This window comes from Heterodontus francisci, chromosome 15 (genome assembly GCF_036365525.1).
Source record: "Heterodontus francisci isolate sHetFra1 chromosome 15, sHetFra1.hap1, whole genome shotgun sequence".
Classification (NCBI taxonomy): domain Eukaryota; kingdom Metazoa; phylum Chordata; class Chondrichthyes; order Heterodontiformes; family Heterodontidae; genus Heterodontus; species Heterodontus francisci.
Window position 1 is genome coordinate 96,292,636 of NC_090385.1, and position 15,445 is coordinate 96,308,080.

Below are 15,445 nucleotides of genomic sequence, written 5' to 3' on the forward strand. Positions count from 1 at the left end.
TGTATACACAGATTGACAGTGAGAGCTGGGTCATGCATATACACAGACTGACAGTGAGTGCTAGTCATGTGTACACACTGACTGACAGTGAGAGATGGTCATGTGTACACACAGACTGACAGTGATACTGTGCCATTTGTATACACAGACTGAAAGTGAGAGCTGGGTCATGTGTACACACAGACTGAAAGTGAGAACTGGGTCATGTAGAAACTCAGACTGACAGTTAGAACAGGTCGCATGTACACACAGACTGACAGTGAGAGCCGGACCATGTGTACACACAGACTGACAGTGAGAGCTGGATCATGTGAACACACAGACTGACAGTGAGAGCCGGACCATGTGTACACACAGACTGACAGTGAGTGCTTTGCCATGTGTATACACAGACTGACAGTGAGAGCTGGGCCATGTGTACACACAGACTGACAGTAAGAGCTGTGCCATGTGTCTACACAGAATGACAGTGAGAGATGGTCATGTGTACACACAGACTGACAGTGATACTGTGCCATGTGTATACACAGACTGACAGTGAGAGCTGGGTCATGTGGACACACAGACTGACCGTGAGAGCTGGGTCATGTGTCCATACAGACTGACAGTGAGGGCTGGGTCATGTTTATACACAGACTGACCGTGAAAGCTGGGTCATGTGTATATACAGACTGACCGTGAGAGCTGGGCCATGTGAAAATACAGACTGACAGTGAGAGATGTGTCATGTGTATACACAGACTGACAGTGAGAGCTGGGTCATGTGTATACACAGACTGACAGTGAGAGCTGGGTCATGTGTATACACAGACTGACAGTGAGAGCTGTGTCATGTGTATATACAGACTGACAGTGAGAGCTGTGTCATGTGTATAAATAGATTGACAGTGAGAGCTGGGACATGTGTACACACTGACTGACAGTGAGAGCTGTGTCATGTGTATAAATAGATTGACAGTGAGAGCTGGGACATGTGTATACACAGACTGACAGTGAGAGTTTGGTCATGTGTCATAGCAGACTGACAATGAGAGCTGGGACATGTGTACACACAGACTGACAGTGAGAGCTGGGCCATGTGCATACACAGACTGACAGTGAGAGTTGTGTCATGTGTTTACACAGACTGACAGTGAGGGTTGGGTCATGTGTATACACAGACTGACAGTGAGAGCTGTGTCATGTGTATACACAGACTGACAGTGAGAGCTGGGCCATGTGTATACACAGACTGACAGTGAGAGCTGGCCATGTGTATACTCAGACTGACAGTGAGGGCTGGGTCATATGTATACACAGACTGGCAGTGATAACTGGGTCATGTGTATGCACAGGCTGACAGTGAGAGTTGGGTCATGTGAATACAGAGACTGACAGTGAGAGCTGTGTCATGTGTATACACAGACTGACAGTGAGAGCTGGGCCATGTGTATACACAGACTGACAGTGAGAGCTGGCCATGTGTATACTCAGACTGACAGTGAGGGCTGGGTCATATGTATACACAGACTGGCAGTGATAACTGGGTCATGTGTATGCACAGGCTGACAGTGAGAGTTGGGTCATGTGTATACAGAGACTGACAGTGAGAGCTGTGTCATGTGTATACACAGACTGGCAGTGAGAGCTGGGCCATGTGTATACACAGACTGACAGTGAGAGTTGGGCCGTGTGTATACACAGACTGACAGTGAGGGCTGGGTCATGTGTATACACAAACTGACAGTGAAAGCTGGGCCGTGTGTATACACAGACTGACGGTGAGGACTGGGTCATGTGTATACACAAACTGACAGTGAAAGCTGGGCCGTGTGTATACACAGACTGACGGTGAGGACTGGGTCATGTGTATACACAAACTGACAGTGAAAGCTGGGCCGTGTGTATACACAGACTGACGGTGAGGACTGGGTCATGTATATACACAGACTGACAGTGAGGGCTGGGTCATGTATATACACAGACTGACAGTGAAAGCTGGGTCATGTATATACACAGACTGACAGTGAAAGCTGGGTCATGTATATACACAGACTGACAGTGAGGGCTGGGCCGTGTGTATACACAGACTGACAGTGAGGGCTGGGTCATGTATATACACAGACTAGTTATGATTTTGTAAGCAGATTGTTCTCCCCAATAACCAACACCTTTAGCACAAGTATTTGCAGAATGTACCTAAGCCTCAGAAAGGACAATGTTCTTTATTCCTCAATCAGGGCACCATTGACAAGGCAGTGGTATTATTTGCCCTAACATTATGAACAGTAAACTACAAAGTACGGACTTGGGATCGCACAAAGTCCAGATGAGGTAAGGATGCCAGATTCTATTCGTTGAAGGATATTAATGAATCAGTTGGGTGTTTATAACAACTTGGCAGCTTTCACACTCGCTTTCTGTTGCCAGCAACAAATCACCAGATATTCTAAGTTCAATTTCTTATCTTTCCATGGTGAGATTTGAACTCATAGCGTCTGAGTGGTCAGTCAAGCCCGACAAACACTGGGCTACTATACCCAGTAAGCAGAATGGTCACCTCCTGAAATGTCCATAAAGATTATAATTTGGCATTGCCTTTTCCAGCAATTTTTTTTCCCCTCTAGGAGCCAAGCAACCAAAAACCCAACAGAGTTTCATAATTTCAATGAGGTAAATTTTCATCTTGCTGCCCCAGCAAAAGTCTGGCATTGAAGAGTTGCCACTCTATAGAAACCATCCAATTCTCAATTCTACTAAAATACATTGAAATGGATATAAGAATTGGCTGTGTTCTTTAATGGCCATCCAATCTGCAATGTCACTTTTATGATAGGGCAGCAATGTGAAAATCTAGCCCATTGTGAGTCACTGAAAGCTAACATGCAGTACAGCAAGCAATTAAGAAGGCAAATGGTACGTTGGCCTTCATTACAAGAGCATTTGAGTATAGGAGTAAAGATGTCTTACTGCACTTATATAGAGCCTTGGTGAGATCGCACCTGGAATAATGTGTGTAGATTTGGACTTTTTACCAAAGGACAGATATACTTGCCATAGAGGGAGTGCATCAAAGGTTCACCAAACTAATTCCTGTGTTGGAGGGATTGTCCTATGAGGAAAGATTAAATAAGACTGGGCCTTTATTCTCTGGAGTTTAGAAGAATGAGAGGTGATCTCATTCAAACATACAAAATTCTTACAGGGCTCGACAGGGTAGATGCAGGAAGGATGTTTTCCCGGCTGGGAGTCTAGAACCAGGGAACACAGTCTCAGAATAAGGGGCAGGCCATTTAGGACTGAGATGAGGAGGAATTTCTTTACTCAGAGGGTAGTGAATCTTTGGAATTCTCTTCCCCAGAGGGCTATGGAGGCTCAGTTGTTGAGTATGTTCAAGACTGAGATCAATAGATTTCTACATAATAAAAACATCAAGGGATACGGGGATAATGCAGGAAAATAGTGTTGAAGTCAGCCATGATCTCATTGAATGGTGGAGCGGGCTCGAAGGGCTGAATGGCCTTCTCCTGCTCCTATTTCTTATGCTTTTATGTTGTGTTGCAACAATTACAGCTGTGCAAAAGAAGATACATGCTTGTAAAGGAACATAATCCTGTCTAACTGAAGCCAATTTATATAACATATTTCTCAACTGTACAGTGTACAGTGGTGCGCTGAAATAGCTGCCTTTCAAGCCATTCCTTCTGTAGTAAGCCACAAGCAGCAGCTGTCCAAATTGACACCATTGGAAAAACCTGCATTTATAAAGTGCTTTTCATTTCCTCTGGAACTCCCAAAGGTTTTCACAGGCCAGACCGTACGTTTGAAGAGGAGCCACTTTTGCCAGAAAGACTTCGGTTCAAGTCCCACTCCAGAGACATGAGTACAAAATCCAGGCCAGCACTCCAGTGCAGGACTGAGGGAGTGCTGCTGTGTCTGAGGTGCTGTCTTTCAGGTGAGACAGTAAAGTAAGGCCTTGTCTCCGCTCCAGCGTTCAGGCCAATACTTATCCCTCAACCAAAAACAGATTTATTTCATTGCTGTTAGTGAAAGCTTGCAGTGCTTATGAGCTATTGCTTTTCTGGCATTGCAACAGTGACTGCACATCAAAAGTAAAAAAACAAAATTGCATCTATATAGCACCTTTCACACCCTCAGGATGTCCCAAAGCATTTACAGCATGAAGCACTTTTAAAATTGTATTCAGTTGTAATGCAGGAAGCACAACAGAAAATATGTGCACAGCAAGATCCCAAAAACAACACAATATCTGTTTTAGTGATATTGGTGGGATGATAAATATTGACCAGGACACCAGGGAGAACCTCCCTACTCTTCCTCCAACTATCCCCTTGGGGTCTTTTGCATCTACCTGATGACAGACAAGGCCTCAATTTAACATCTCATCAAAAAGGTGGCACCTCCCTCAGTACTGCATGAAAAACATCAGACTGTATTATGTGCTCAAGTCTCTGGACTGAGTTTTGAACCCCAAACCTTTGAACTCAGACATGAGAGTGCTACCCATTGAGCCAGAGCTGACAGCAAGACCAGCCTGGTTAATTCTAATTCAAGCTGCTAGCCATTCTGAACTAAATTCATTGCCTTTTTTTTTTAGAGATACAGCACTGAAACAGGCCCTTCGGCCCACCGAGTCTGAGCCGACCATCAACCACCCATTTATACTAATCCTACACGAATCCCATATTCCTACCACATCCCCACCTGTCCCTATATTTCACTACCACCTACCTATACTAGTGACAATTTATAATGGCCAATTAACCTATCAACCTGCAAGTCTTTGGCATGTGGGAGGAAACCGGAGCACCCGGAGGAAACCCACACAGACACAGGGAGAACTTGCAAACGCCACACAGGCAGTACCCAGAATTGAACCCGGGTCGCTGGAGCTGTGAGGCTGCGCCACTGTGCCACCCTTTTGATTAACTAGATTTAATCTCAAAGCTTTAGTTTTGCCATTCAGCAGAAATCAATTCTGTCTGAATTAAGCAGCTATTGGGGTTTGTTGTTGCATTACGTAAGGTTGGAACTGTAGTACCATGCTTGAAATAGAAATGAATCAGTCTTGAGCGTCATTATCATGGGTGAAAGATCAGGATTAATAAAACATTTATAGCTTAATACTCCGTTGCAAGGACATTCAAGAGATACCTTTGTTACTTCTAGATTTGACTATTCCATTGGCTGACCTCCAATCTCCACCATCCATAAACTTGAGCTCATCTAAAACTCTGCTTTCTGTATCTTAACACACATCCATCATCCCTGCACTCACTGATCTCCATTGAATCCCAGTCTGCCAACTTAAAATTTTCATCTTTGTTTTCAAATGCCTTCATGGCCTCGTCCTTCCCTATCTCTGTAATCTCCTCCAGCCCTACAATCTCCGAGATATCTGTCTTCTTCAAATGCTGGCCTCTTGAGCATTCTTAATTTTAATCACTCCACCATTGGAGTGGAATCCCTCCCTAAACCTCTCTACCATACTCTCTCTTCCTTGAAGACCCTCCTTAAACTGGAGTCAATGGGAACTCTCTGCCAGTTGGAGTCATCCCCAGAGCAAAGGAGATGGTTGTGGTTGTTGGAGGTCAATCATCTCAGTCCCAGAACACCACTGCAGGAGTTCCTCAGGGTAGTTTCCTAGGCCCAACCATCTTCAGCTGCTTCATCAAAGACCTCCCTTCCATCATAAGGTCAGAAGTGGGGATGTTCACTGATAATTGCACAATGTTCAGCACCATTCGTGACTCCTCAGATACCAAAGCAGCCCATGTCCATGTGCAGCAAGACTTGCGCAATATCCAGGCTTGCACTGATAAGTGACAAGTTAATTTGGCACCACACAAGTCCCAGGCAATTATCATCTCCAAGAGAAAATCTGACCATATCCCCTTGATGTTCAATGACATTAGGATCACTGAATCCCACACTATCGACATCCTAGGGGTTACCATTGACTAGAAACTGAATTGGACCAGCCATATAAATACTGTGGCTACAAGAGCAGGTCAGAGGCTGGGAATTCTGCAGCAAGTAACTCACCTCCTGACTCCCCAAAGACTGTCCACCATCTGCAAGGCACAGGTCAAGAGTGTGATTAAATACTCTCCATTTGCCTGGATGGGTGCAGCTCCAACAACACTCAAGAAGCTCGACACCATCCACAACAAAGTAGCCCACTTGGTTGGCACCCCATCCACAAACATTCACTCCCTCCACCACCTGTGCACAGTGGCGCAGTGGTTAGCACCGCAGCCTCACAGCTCCAGGGACCTGGGTTCGATTCCGGGTACTGCCTGTGTGGAGTTTGCAAGTTCTCCCTGTGTCTGCGTGGGTTTTCTCCGGGTGCTCCGGTTTCCTCCCACAAGCCAAAAGACTTGCAGGTTAATAGGTAAATTGGCCATTATAAATTGTCACTAGTATAGGTAGGTGGTAGGGAAATATAGGGACAGGTGGGGATATTTGGTAGGAATATGGGATTAGTGTAGGATTAGTATAAATGGGTGTTTGATGTTCGGCACAGACTCGGTTGGCCGAAGGGCCTGTTTCAGTGCTGTATCTCTAATCTAAAAAAAAAATCATCTCACTGCAACCAAAGCTGGCCTTTCCAGTGAGAATCAGTGCTCTCAATGAGGGGATAGGACGGAGAGAAAGGGGAAGACAAAGCGTGAATTATTTTTTCCGAAATTTGAGTTGCATCCAGCAGATGGCAATCTCCACAAAGGATCAGACCCTCTTTGAGATTTGCACAGAACAAAATGAATAAACTAGACACAACTTTTACAGCTGCTTTAGATATTGCATTAAATTGGTCTAAAATCAGCGAACTATTTAATAGAAGAGCCTCTGCTGGAGCTGCTTATAGTTTAACTGCAGAGACTGAAGAAACGACAATTCCCAGGACGGACGGTGACTCCGAGCTGCAGGAGCGCAGCCGAACCTGCAGGGAGCGGACCCAATCAGAGAAAGGCTTTCTGAGCACCAACCTATGAGCGGGGAGCGGCCCGATTCAGGTTAGGTTGAGCTGCGCGGGCTGGAATATAAAGGCGAGGGGCGGAACAGAGATTGACAGAGAGCAAAGTAGGAACAGCATTTGCACACCTGGGCAGAAGTAGGAACCGCACAGGTAAGGACAGGGCAATTGACGGAGATCCCAAATTTAACAGCAATTCAACCTGTTAACTGTAGATCAATATTACTATTGATGCTGTAGAGTTTATGTTCCAAAATTATAGTCTTGTTTTGCTATAAAGTTAACAGATTTTTAAATGTTTTTTGCGATCTTACATTGCAGAGAGAAAAGGAATGGGAGGGGAACAAGTAAAAGCAAATATGTTTACAAAATGGAATAAATATTTTCCATGTCTTTGAAACACCGGGGACAACATCCATGCATTTATTGTGCTCTTATCTGATGTTAAAACACTTTAGAAGAAAGAGGTTTAAGAATAGTTTGTAAACTATTGTGAAATAAAATTCAGAATAATGTTTGTTTTACTGTATTACAACTGTTTATAAACCTCAGTTAGATTAAAATATTATTTCAAGCATGAGAATTGAAGATGGAAATGTTTCTATTCTCTTCTCTCAGAGTTTCCAGCTCAGTTTGGTGTTTCTAACTTGTGGCTAAATAAGGTTGGGAGAGGGAAAGGAATAAGGCACTTTGAGCTTTTTCTTTGAAGCAAATTGGGAAGAGATGCTGCAGGGTGTCTGAATTAATGTTGACCCATTTCAGGAGGGAAGCTTATTGCTGTTAAAACCAAACGGTGGAATCTTGAAGGTGGGTGTGTCATGGGAGCCCTTGTTTTTTTCTGTCATTATATATGAATCCAGAACCGGTGTTGCTCCAGCCTGAGTGGAGGCAGCTCTGTACCTTGTGTGAGGAAATGTACTGAGTCCAAGCCAAAGGACATTAGTCTGCATTGCAGCCTCATTCCTCATACCATGTAGGGAGGATTTTTTTGCACTAATTTTTTTTTTAAGTATCAGCTTGCTCCCTAGTCATAGTCAAATAGCTTTGGAAGAATATAGTGTTAAGTGTGTTTGCTGATTTCTATCCTCGGTGAATGACTGTAGCTAGGCTACATTAGGTAGTCAAGAATCCTGAAGAAAATTGCAGAAGTTGATAATTTGTGTTTCTGCACAAGCCTATCTCAAGATGGTTGTGCTGTTGCTGTGCTCTCTTATCATGCCCTCTCCTCACTCCTCTCCAATCTTCTCTATCCTGTGTCCCTCTCTTCTTTCCCTCCTTTCTGCTCCCTCAATCACCTCTTCCCTCTCCTACCATCCTTTCTTCTCCCCTCCCTCCTTTCACTCCCCCCAACAAAAAAAATTTCGATTTGTCACAAGGTTTGGGTGTTGTGCTCAATAGTCTCCTAGTCAGTGTCACTAGACAATCCTGATGACAAACCTTACGTCCCCTAATGACATCGAGTGCACCTCTTACTTGCCAGTTACAGAAATAATAGTGAGCCAGGGCCCTTAGTCCTCACACAGGCTGCTACAGTATGACACTTGCTGTCATATATACAGAAATAGGACTTTCCTGAGCCAAGGCACAGCTTAGGGCATCAGCTGGTTTATGTTACATCAACAATGACAACATGCATTTATATTGTACCTTTTAATGTTGTAAAATGTTCCACAGTAGCAGAATTGGGCTAAATTTGACATTAAGTCAAAGGAAGAACTATTAAGACAGGTGACTAAAGACTTGGTCAGAGAGATAGGTTTTAAGGATGCGAAAGAGGTGGAGAGGTTTAGGGAGGGAATCCCAGAGCTCGGGACCATGGCAACTGACGAGACAGCTGCGGTGGTGGGACAATTATAATCTGGGATTTTACAGAATGACTGACCAGCATCCAATTTTCACAATACACGAAATAGGAGCAGGAGTAGACCATATGGCCCATCGAGCCTGCTCCGCCATTCCATATGATCATGGCTGATCTTGGGCTTCAACTCCACTTTCCCGCCCACTCACCATACACCTTGATTTCCTGACCGACCAAAAATCTGGGAGGGTGGGTGGGTGGGGGGCACACAGGGTCAAATAAATGTAATGGGTGTAGGAGATGGTGGGAAGGGGTAAACTTCAAACTTTGTGCAGTCTTGGAGGGGGGAAGAGGAAATAGTGAATGTAATTGTTATTTGGGGGGTGGGAAATGGGCATTAGAATTTATTTAACAAATTTTAGGGGGGGTGGTGCTTTAAAAAGTCAAATTGATGGGCAGGGCTGGCTGCCCCTTTTTGACCTTGCCATCGAGATTGGCGGGAGGCTCTTAAAATCCAGCCCAGTATTCCTGATGTGGTCTCACCAAAACCCTGTATAATTGTCGCAATACTTCCTTATTCCTGTACTCCAATCCCCTTGAAATAAAGGTCAATATGCTATTTGCCTTTCTAATTGCTTGTTGTACCTGCAGGCTAACTTTCTGTGTTCCTTGTACAAGCACACCCAAGTTTCTTTGAACATCGACACTTACAAATTGCACACCTTTTCAGAAATCTTCTGCTTTTCTATTCTTATGATCAAAGTGAATAACGTCACACTTCCCTTCATTATATTCCTTCTGCCATCCTGTTGCCCACTCATTTAACCTGTCTATATCTTTGTGTCTTCTCCACAGCTTACCTTTCCACCTACCTTTGTATCGTCACAAACTTTGATACATTACTCTGTCTCTCCATCTAAGTCACTAATATAGATTGTCAATAGTTGAGGCCCCAGCACTGATACTTGCGGCACTCCATTATTTACTGCCTGCAAACTTGAAAATGCCCTGTTTCTGTCCACTCGTTGTTTCCTGTCTGTTAACTAATCAACTATCCATGCTAATATATTACCCCCAACTCCATGAGTCCTTATCTTGCCAATTAACCTTTTGTGCGGCACCTTATCGAATGCCTTTGGGAAAACCAGGTATACTACATCGTGAGTATTGCTTAGTATAGAGACGTGTTGTTGAAGCTTTTTATCTTGCACTCACACTGGCATTCTTGCGGATTGTCCTGATGAGGAAAGCATATATTAATACACCGGTCCCTGTTCTCTGCACACTGAAAGAAGATGTACACACATTGCGCCCATTTCAGCTAAACAAAATAAGTGACGGACATTCGCTGGTTCATTCCTCAGGGCATTGCCCTGAGGAAATCAGTCAAGCTGCCTGGTTTAAATTTCAAACAAAGCTTGGCGGTTAACTACAAGTCTGGTGCTGGTGCACTCTCCATGGCAATGCCTCTACCAATCAGAGTTCACTTGTTCACTTGCCAACCAATCAGAACTCTCTTCTCATACAGTATAAAGTTGTTGTTTTCCCTTACATTGGCATTCTTACAGATTGTTCTGATGAGTGCAAGACGAAAAGCTTTGACAACATATCTCTATTTTCTGCAATACTCAAGTTCTGTCCGACCAAACCACTATTTGTATACTACATCTACTGGTTCCCCTTTATCTCCCCTACTAGCTACATCCTCAAAAAACTCTTAATAAATTTGTCAAACAGGATTTCCCTTTAGTAAAACCACATTGACTTGTTCTAATCATACTGTGCATTTCAAAGTGCATTGTTAAGACTTCCTGGCTAATAGATTCCAGCATTTTCCTAACAACTGATGTTAGGCAAACTGGCCTGTAGTTCCCTGTTTTCTCTCTCCCCTCCTTGAAAAGTGGTGTAACATTTGAAAACTCTAAACCAATGGGACCGTTCCCAAATCTAAGGAATTTTGGAAAATCATAGCTAGTGCATCCACTATATCTGCAGCTGTCTTTTTTAGAGCCCAGGTTGTAGGCCATCAGGTTGTGGGTATTTGTCAGATTTTAGTTCCTTAAGTTTTTCCAATACTTTTTTCTTTGCTGATATGAATTTCCTCACTTTTTAGCTTCTAGGTTACTGTGTATTCCTGGAATGGTACTTGTGTCTTCTACTGTGAAGACAAACACAAAATATTTGTTCAATACCTCTGCCATTTCCTCATTCCCCATGATTTCTCCTGTCTCTGCTTCCAAGGGACGAATGTTTACTTTAGCTACTCCCTTCCTTTTGATATACCTATAAAAGCTCTCAATCTGTTTTTGTTACTGGCTAGTTTACACTCATTCTATTTTTTTTCTTGTGTCAACTTCTTGGTGGCCCTTTGCTGGTTTCTAAAACACTCCCAATCCTCAGACTTGCTGCTTTTTTTTTTTTGCAGCATTATAAGCCTCTTTTAATCTAATGCTATCCTTAACTTCCTGAGTGAGCTGATGGCTCTTTCTGGCTGGGTTTTTGTTTTTCAAAGGAATATACGTTAATTGAACATTTTAAATTTTTTCTTTGAACATTTCCCACTGTTCTGTACCTTTTTAGTCTATTTACCCAATTTACCTTAGCCAGTTCTTTCCTCATACCGATGTAATTGTCTTTGTTTAAGTTTAAGATTCTTGTTTGTGATTGGAGCATGTCACTTTCAAACTTAACATGGAATTCAGTGGTGTTATGATTATTTTTCCACAGTGGAAGCAGTGACTGTGAATAACTTCCCCACACTCTTCAGATGCAGAAAATAACACTTAGCTTACTAACTGCCTAAACATGGGTTCACCATATCTCGCTCAGCGACTCAGTGTAAGCTGGTTCTGACTTTCTGAAACCCAGGAAACTTCTTGGTGGTGTGATCACAACTTACCTTCTGTCTCCTGCAGAGAGAGAGAGAGAGGGTGTGCCAGTGAATGCCATGGAAAGAGTGGGTATGCCCAAAAGTGCTGGAGAGAGAGATAGTCTGTGTGTGTGTATGCGCGCATCAGTGAGAGTATGCCAGTGAGCGTGGTAGAGAGTGTGCGCCAGAGAGAGCCAGAGAGTGCGTGCGTGCCAATATGTGGATGTGTGTGTGTGCATGTGCCAGAGAGTGTGCGTGCGCCAGAGTTTGAGAAAGATAGAAAGAGAGTGAAGAGAGAGTTTGTGTGTGCCAGAGAGAGATTTTCTTTATTTGTTCCTGGTATGTGGGCATCTCTGGCCAGTCCAGCATTTATTGCCCATCCCTAATTGCCCTTGAGAAGGTGGTGGTGAGCTGCCTTCTTGAACTGCTGCGGTCCATTTGGGGTAGGTACACCTACAGTGCTGTTAGGAAGGGAGTTCCAGAATTTTGACCCAGCAACAGTGAAGAAACGGCGATATAGTTCCAAGTCAGCATGGTGTCTAGCTTGGAGGGAACTTGCAGGTGGTGGTGTTCCCTTGTATATGCTGCCCTCGTCCTTCCAGATGGTCAAGTTGCAGGTTTGGAAGGTACTGTCTAAGGAGCCTTGGTCAGTTGCTGCAGTGCATCCTGTAGATGGTACACACTGCTGTCACTGTGCGACGGCAGTGGACAGAGTGAATGTTGAAGGTGGTGGATGTGGTGCCAATCAAGCAGGGTGCTTTGTCCTGGATCTTGACTCATGGAGTCATAGAGTTATACAGCAGATAAACAGGCCCTTCGGCCCATCGTGTCCATGCTGGCCATCAAAGCACCTATCTATTTTAATCCCGTTTTCCAGCACTTGGCCCGTAGACTTGTATGTTGTGGCATTTCAAATGCTCATCTAGACTTCAATGTTGTGAGGGTTCCTGCCTGTACCACTGCTTCAGGCAGTGTGTTCCAGATTTGAACCACCATCTGGGTGAAAAATGTTTTCCTCAAATCCCCTCTAAACCTCCTGCCCCTTCCCTTACGTCTGTGCCCTCTGGTTATTGACACCTCCACTAAGGGAAAAAGTTTCTTCCTATCTAACCTATCAGTGCCCCTCATAATTCTGTATACCTCAATCAGGTCCTCACTCAGCTTTCTCTGCTCTAAGGAAAACAGCCCTAGCCTATTCAGTCTCTCTGTAGCTGAAATGCTGTAGCCCAGGCAACATCCTGGTGAATCTCCTTTGCACCCTCTCCAATGCAATCACAGCCTTCCTATAGTGTGGTGACCAGCACTGTGCACAGTACTTCAGCTTTGGCCTAAATAGTGTTTGATAGAGCACCATCATAACCTCCCTGCTCTTGTATTCTATGCCTCGGCTAATAAAGTGAAGTGTCCCATATGGCTTCCTAACCACCTTATCTACCTGTGCTGCTGCCTTTAGTGATCTATGGTCAAGTATACCAAGATCTCTCTGACCCTCTGTACTTCCTAGGGTCCTACCACTCATTATATATTCCCTTGCATTGTTAGTCCTCCCAAAATGTATCACCTCCCACTTCTCAGGATGAACTTCCATTTGCCACTGCTCTGCCCATCCACATCATCCTGTATTCTAAGGCTTTCCTCCTCACTATTTACGATAACACCAATTTTTGTGTCATCTGCGAACTTACTGATTATACCTCCTATATTCACGTCTAAATCATTAATGTACACTACAAACAGCAAGGGTCCCAGCATCGGTCCCTGCGGTACACCACTGGTCACAGGCTTCCAATTGCAAAAACAACCCTCGACCATCACCCTCTGCCTCCTGCCACTAAGCCAATTTTGGATCCAATTTGCCAAATTGCCCTGGATCCCATAGGATCCTACTTTCTTGACCAATATCCCATGCGGGACCTTATCAAAAGCCTGACTGAAGTCCATGTAGACTACATCAACTGCTTTACCCTCATCTACACATCTAGTCACCTCCTTGCAAAATTCAATCATGTTTGTCAGGCATTATCTCCCCCTGACAAAGCCTTGCTGACTATCCCTGATTAATCCCTGCCTCTCGCAAGTGGAGATCAATCCTGCCCCTCAGAATTTTTTCCAATAGTTTCCCTACCACTGATGTTAGACTCAGCAGCCTGTAATTACCTGGTTTATCCCTGCTACCCTTCTTGAATAATAGTACCACATTCACTGTCCTCCAATCCTCTGGTGTACCTCTCCTGTGGCCAGAGGGGATTTGGAAATTTGTTTCAGAGCCCCAACTATCTCCTCCCTTGCCTCACATAGCAGTCTGGGATACATCTCATCTGGGCCTGGGGATTTATCAATTTTTATGCCGCTAATACTTCCTCCCTTTCAATGCTAATTTGTTTGATTATATCGCAGTCCCCCTCCCTGATCTCTGCACCTAAATCGTCCTTCTCCATAGTGAACATGGATGAAAAGTTATTGATTAAAACCTCACCTATATCCTCTGGCTCCACACACACATTGCCACTTTGGTCCCTATTGAGCCCTACTCTTTCCCTGGTTATTCTCTTGCCCTTCATATACTTATAAAATGCCTTGGGATTTTCCTTTATCTTCCCCACCAGTGTTTTCTCATGCCCTCTCTTTGCTCTCTTAACTACTTTTTTAAGTACCCCCTCTACACTTTCTATACTCAGGAGTGTTGTTGGAGCTGCACCCATCCAAGGAAGTGGTGAGCATTCCATCACACTCCTGACTTGTGTCTTGTAGATGCTGGACAGGCTTTGAGGAGTCCGGAGGTGACTTCCTCGCTGCAGGATTCCTAGCCTCTGACCTGCTCTTGTAGCCACAGTATTTATATGGCTAATCCAGTTCAGTTTCTGGTCAATGGTAACCGCCAGGATGTTGATAGTGAGGGTTTCAGTGATCGTAATGCCATTGAATGTCAGGGGGAGATAGTTAGATTCTCTTGTTTGAGATTGTCATTGTCTGGCACTTGTGTGGCGTGAATGTTACTTGCCACTTATCAGCCTAAGCCTGGATTTTTTTCAGGTCTTGCTGCATTTCTACATGGACTGTTTCAGTATCTGAAGTCATGAATGTTGCTGAACATTGTGCAAACATCAGCGAACATCCCCACTTCTAACCTGTATCATGGAGCGAAGGTCATTGATGAAGCAGCTCATGATGGTTGGGCCTGGGACACTACCCTGAGGAATTCCTGCAGTGATGCCCTGGAGCAGAGATGATTGACTTTCAACAACCACAACCATCTTCCTTTGCGTTTTCCCCCTGATTCCTATTGACTCCAGTTTTTCTAGGGCTTCTTGATGCCATACTCAGTCAATTGCTGCCTTGATGTCGAGCACAGTCACGCTCATCTCATCTCAAGTTCAGCTCTTTTTATTTTTTGGTCTATGTTTGAACCAAGGCTGTAATGAGGTCAGGAGCTGATTGGCCCTGGCAGAATCCAAACTGAGTGTCACTGAGCAGGTTGTTACGAAACAAGTACCGCTTGATAGCTCTTTCAATGACACCTTCCATCACTTTACAGATGATCGAGAGTAGACTGATGTGGCATGTGTACATGCACCAGAGAGAGAGAGAATGGACCAACAATGGATCTGTCAGGGATAAACTGTATTTGATTTCAGATACTTGATTATGAAGGGCGGACGAGAGCAGTGTTTGGTCTGCATATGAACTTTGAAAAGGTATTTGATAAAGTACCACATGTTCGGCTTTAATTTTGCTAGCAAGCCTGAGTTTAAAAAGGTCAGCAGCAGTCTGGATACAAAATTGGCTAAGGGTTATAAAC

The 15,445-nt window shown here is 44.1% G+C and overlaps 1 long non-coding RNA gene across 1 annotated transcript in view; it reads left to right on the forward strand.

Moving 5' to 3' along the window:
- LOC137377944 (uncharacterized) overlaps positions 1-14,971 on the forward strand; it is a 49,490-nt gene extending 34,519 nt beyond the window's left edge. The window contains exons 2-3 of the long non-coding RNA XR_010976526.1: positions 6,842-7,129; positions 14,680-14,971. This is a non-coding gene — a long non-coding RNA (uncharacterized lncRNA). The remainder of the gene's footprint in view (positions 1-6,841; positions 7,130-14,679) is intronic.
- The last annotated feature ends 474 nt before the right edge of the window (positions 14,972-15,445 follow it).